The sequence below is a fragment of the Solanum pennellii genome, chromosome 7, assembly GCF_001406875.1.
Source record: "Solanum pennellii chromosome 7, SPENNV200".
NCBI lineage: Eukaryota > Viridiplantae > Streptophyta > Magnoliopsida > Solanales > Solanaceae > Solanum > Solanum pennellii.
In genome coordinates this window covers 70841475-70847047 of record NC_028643.1, presented here as the reverse complement: position 1 = coordinate 70847047, position 5573 = coordinate 70841475, and positions in this window count along the sequence as shown.

Below are 5573 nucleotides of genomic sequence, written 5' to 3'. Positions count from 1 at the left end.
ATAGGTATAAATCTACTATATTATTACAAATATTAAACGTGCCACCCAGGAAACTGAAAGACCTTCTGGCGTAGCTAGCTAAGGGTCATAATCTGATACGGAGGTCGCGGGTTCGAATCTCGTTGAGGCCCTGGGACTTTTTTAATTTGCAATTTTTAACTTGCTGCTGAGTCCCCTTTGCAATTTTAACTTACTTCCTTAATATGATAGCGACGCATTATTTTTTTTTGGTTTGATTCTAATAGTTGTCTTAATATGGAATAGTAATTTATAAGTATGTTTGACTAGCGGGTTCCATAAAACGTGATCCATTATAAATATAAGCATTGATATCGTCATTAATCGTTTTAAAAATGTAAAAACTTATCGAGTACAATTATAAATGAATGATGAATATTTATGCTATTTATAGTATAATTGAAAGTTTTATTTTTATTTACTTTATAATCTCAATCAAATGTGGGGTGAAAATTTGTATCTATATATGGAGGTAGGGAAGGGAAAGGAAGGGAAAATTGTATAGTGAGATTTCAAATAATCAACCAATTGAGCTAAAGTGATTTTTCCCAAATATTATGTGAGAAAAAAATCCTCCATTGTCGGTCTTGAATTCGACTTTCAACAAGAGCATCAAAATTAAAACGATAAACTTTTGCTTCGTTGAAGACATCTAATAAAATTAAAATAATGTGGAAAAGATTAGCATGATCCATGCGCAAAGAATTTGTAGTATATATAATACAAAAATTGTCATCTTATTATTGTTCATATCTTCATAGACTGAAAATATGAATAATTCGACTGTAGCCTAAAATTTATTTAACCGATGAACCTACTAGGCAGCCAGAGACCTGTCTTTTTGGTAAACAATCGCCCAGGCCTGGTCGCTGCGACCCCCTTTGTGAGGAGGCACCCCTTCTCTCGAAGTTACGGGGCTATTTTGCCGAGTTCCTTAGAAAGAGTTGTCTCGCGCTCCTAGGTATTCTCTACCTACCCACTTGTGCCGGTTTGGGGTACATGTACCCTCTTGCTTAACGTCGTTTGAGGTTTTCCTGGGAGTATGTCATGAGTTATTTCAGCGCCGTAGCGCCTAGTATTCGAACATTTGCTCGAGACATTTTCTCTACCCTTTCTTACCCTGAAAAAGCAGAGACACCTTACGTTCTTGTACCTATAACCATCTTTTGCCTAACCTAGCCTCCTTCGTCCCTCGGGACTAACAAGGGGTGGTAAAGGGTGTATATATGAATATATATTGTTTTGAGAGTACTATTTAGTACCTAGAGGATGTGAGTTTAGAAAAATCAAGTCCCATAACTACGCACCAACGTAGGATTATGTTTCATCGAGAGTCTCAAATTACTGGATCCTCACATGATAAGATATAGTTCTATTTTTTGGCAAGGTACAGGGCAACCCATCCAACTGGGATTATAAGTTGAGCTCAAATGACATATATTCTCAAATTCTGCATTTTTATGATATGTATAAGGCTTTATTTTCAAATAGTACGAGACTTTATTCAGACATTAATAATGTATAAGGCTCATGAATCTATTGACTTGTACGATTCAATAACTTTCGGGCTAATTTCATATGATATGGTTGATATGTTAAGTCAAAAATTATTTCACTCACTCGTGATTTCAAATATCGTGTCTCAACTGAAGTATAAACTCAAATCGTAATTAAAAAAAGATATTTATTTAAATTAAAATTGATGGACACCATTAATTGTTCCATAAAACTAGATAAATTACTATGAAATAATAGATGGTGTCCATAAGAGTCAGAAATAAAATCAGAAGACAATTTCTTCTTATTTCCTAATTAATTTTCTATTGATTATTAAGAAACAGTGACCGCTCAACTAAAGAATAATAAAAGAATATAATTACAATTCAAACTTGTGATGATATTGTTTGAATTGTAATCACTTTGCTTCCCGTAACTTAATTCTCTTGAAAACTTACCACAAATCGTAAACTAAAGTTAATAGTACTCCATTTCAAAGAAAATCACTTAGAAATTTCATTATACCTTGCAGGGGTGTATATGATTGGGTTGGTTCGGATTTTTCAAATATCAAATCAAGCTATTTATATAAAAAATTTAAATTTATAAACCAAACCAAACGAATAAAACTCGGATTTTTTTCGGATTTTTGAACCTCGAATTGGTTCAGATTTTTCAAATACCAAACCAAACTATTGTGTCAAATTTTTAAATTTATAAATCAAAATAAACCTCAATTTTTTCCCCAGATTTTTGGAATTTTTTCGATAAAGTTTGCGTACGAACATATAATTAACTTGTGCTTTAAATACTTCGTTAGTCCAACCAAAATACAATCATCTAAGGTGCTTTTTAAAAAAAATACACAAAACATGAGATGAGTATTGATGACACAAGAATATTCAATTAAAAATTATCAAACTGATTAACAATGGTGATTTACACCANAAGAAGAAGAAGAAGAAGAAGAAAAAGAAGAAGAAGAAGAAGAAGTGAGCATCGTATGTGTTGAATTGTGGAAGATGAATTCTACTCTTCCTGTATATTGATTCTCATATATATACAAGAGAATTGTAATCATATATCCAACAAATACAAAAGATATGAAATACAAAAAATGTGACTAACTAACTTTCAAAAATCTAACTAACTTGATGTGACATCTAACTAACACTCTAACTAACATAACTAACACAACTAATCATAATTATATTGTTAATACCCCTCCTCAAGTTGGCAGTGATGATTTCACAGCCAACTTGTTGAGTAATGCTGAATGTTTAACTCCAGTGAGAGCCTTTGTGAGTATATCTGCTAGCTGCTCAGTGGTAGAAATATGATGCAGTGAAATGAGCCCCTCCTGAAGTTTGCTGCGTACAAAGTGACAATCGACTTCAATATGCTTGGTTCTCTCATGGAAAACAGGATTGTGAGCTATGTGGATGGCAGACTGACTATCACAACAGACAGGAATAGGTGAAGAATCAGATATAGTTAGTTCCTTTGTCAACCTGTGAAGCCAAACCAGCTCACCTACTACCTTCCTGATGGATCTATATTCTGCTTCTGCAGAGGACAATGAGATGGTTTCTTGTTTCTTTGATTTCCAGCTGATTGGGCTGTTCCCAAGTAGAACCAAGTATCCACTAACTGATCTTCTTGAGTCTGGACAAGATGCCCAGTCTGAATCACAATATGCTCTGATTGAGCAATCAGAATCTTTGGAAAGGTGAAGGCCTAGAGTTGGATCCTGTTTCAAGTACCTAAGAAGATGAAATGCTGCCTGTAGATGTGAAGTTCTGGGATCTTGCATAAATTGGCTCAAGTGTTGAACACTGAATGCTATATCCAGTCTAGTGTTAGTAAGGAAATTCAATTTTCCTACTAGTTTTCTGTAGTATGTAGGATCAGGTAATGGAGTTCCTTCTTTGGCCCTTAGTTTGATGTTTGGATCAAGAGGAGATATAAGTGAACTCTGACCATAACAATCATACTCTTTTAGTAAATCCAATACAAACTTTCTTTGGGAGACAAGTACCCCTCCTGGTATGTCAAGTATCTCCATCCCTAGAAAGTAATGCAATCGACCAAGATCTTTAATCTTAAAAGTATCATCCAAGTAGGCCTTTAACTGTGTAATTTCAGCAGTGTCTGTTCCTGTGAGAATAATATCATCAACATAGACTGCAACAAAGACAACTAAGGCACCAACTTTTCTATGGAAGAGTGAGTAATCATGATGGGAATGTACATATCCTCTGAGTGATAGAGCTTCAGTTAACTTGGCATACCATTGTCGACTAGCCTGTTTTAAACCATAAAGAGACTTGTTTAGCTTGCACACTAAGTTCAAGTCATCCACAGCAAGCCCTTGTGGTAGTTTCATGTATACTTCTTCATGGAGATCACCATGAAGGAAGGCATTGTTCACATCAAGCTGAGACATCTCCCAACCCCTTTTAACAGCACAAGCAATTAAGGTTCTCACAGTGGTCATTTTAACCACTGGAGAATAGGTCTCTGTATAATCCACACCAGCCTGTTGAGTGTAGCCCTTAACCACTAGTCTGGCTTTAAACCTTTCAATGCTACCATCAGACTTGTGCTTTACTTTATACACCCATTTACATCCAACTGCCTGTTTTCCTGCAGGTAATTTTACAAGATTCCAAGTGTTGTTTGCATAAAGTGCATCAAACTCTTGCACCATGGCACTTTGCCATGCAGGACTTAAGGCTGCTTCTTCATAAGATAAAGGCTCACTATCATGGCAAATGTTTTGAACCATTGCTTGACTATTAGATGCAATATCATTGGGAGTAATGTGATGGTGTTTAGTGAACATGGCATTCAAAGAGAAGTTTTTATCAATGGGAATGGACTGTGTGGTAGGAATATGAGTCTTTAGGGTAGGAATTGAGTAGATGTAATCTTTCAAATGTGAAGGAATCTTGCTTTCTCTTTGTGATCTTCTGTGTGATAATGTAGGGGGAGAGGGTGATTGAATTCTGTTATGAGATGGGGAACTAGGTGATAAGGTTGTAGAAGTAGGAAGCACATCTGTATTTTGATTTACCAAAGTGCTATCAAATATTGAATCAATACAATCATCAAAAATATCTAAAGAAATAGTTCTGTTATTTGTAGAGTTTGTACTAGGAATAGAAGGAAAAACACATTTATCTGAAGTTAGTGTAAAAGGGAATAGATGTTCATGGAACACTACATCCCTAGACACATGTATCCTTTTTGTGGCAAGACTCATTACTTTGTATCCTTTTGTTCCAAAGGGGTAACCTACAAACACATGAGGAGTGGTTCTAGGTTGTAGTTTATCCCTCTGAACTTTGGGTAATGTTGGGTAGCACAAACAACCAAAAGATCTAAGTTTGCTGTAATCTGGTTTTGTTTTGTATAGGATCTCATAAGGACATTTGTTCTTCAAATAGACTGAAGGAAGTCTGTTTATAAGATGTGTTGCTGTAAGTATACATTCCCCCCAGTATTTTATGGGAAGTTTTGATTGAAATAGAAGGGCTCTTGCTGTCTCTAACAAATACTTATGTTTTCTTTCCACTATGCTGTTTTGTTGAGGTGTATATGGGCAGCTCTTTTGATGAATTATACCTTTGGATTGAAAGAAGGATTTGGTTTCATTGTTATTAAACTCAAGTCCATTATCTGATCTAACAATTTTGACTGTGGTTTGGAATTGATTTTCTATCATATTTACAAAGTTTTTGAGAACTTGTAAGGCATTGCTCTTAGTGCTTAACAGATGAGTCCAAGTTGATCTACTAAAATCATCTACTATGGTGATGAAATATCTGTAATTGTCATGTGTAGGTGTATGGTAAGGACCCCATATATCAATATGAATAAGCTCAAAAATGGAATTAGAGTGTGTAACACTTTGGCTAAAGGGCAATCTTTCTTGTCTTGCCATAGGACAGATTGTACACATAAAAGGTTGCTTGTTTGAGAAACTGGCTGGGATGGTAGATATTTTCCTCATTTTCACAAAAGGCACATGGCCAAGTCTATTATGCCACAATAGG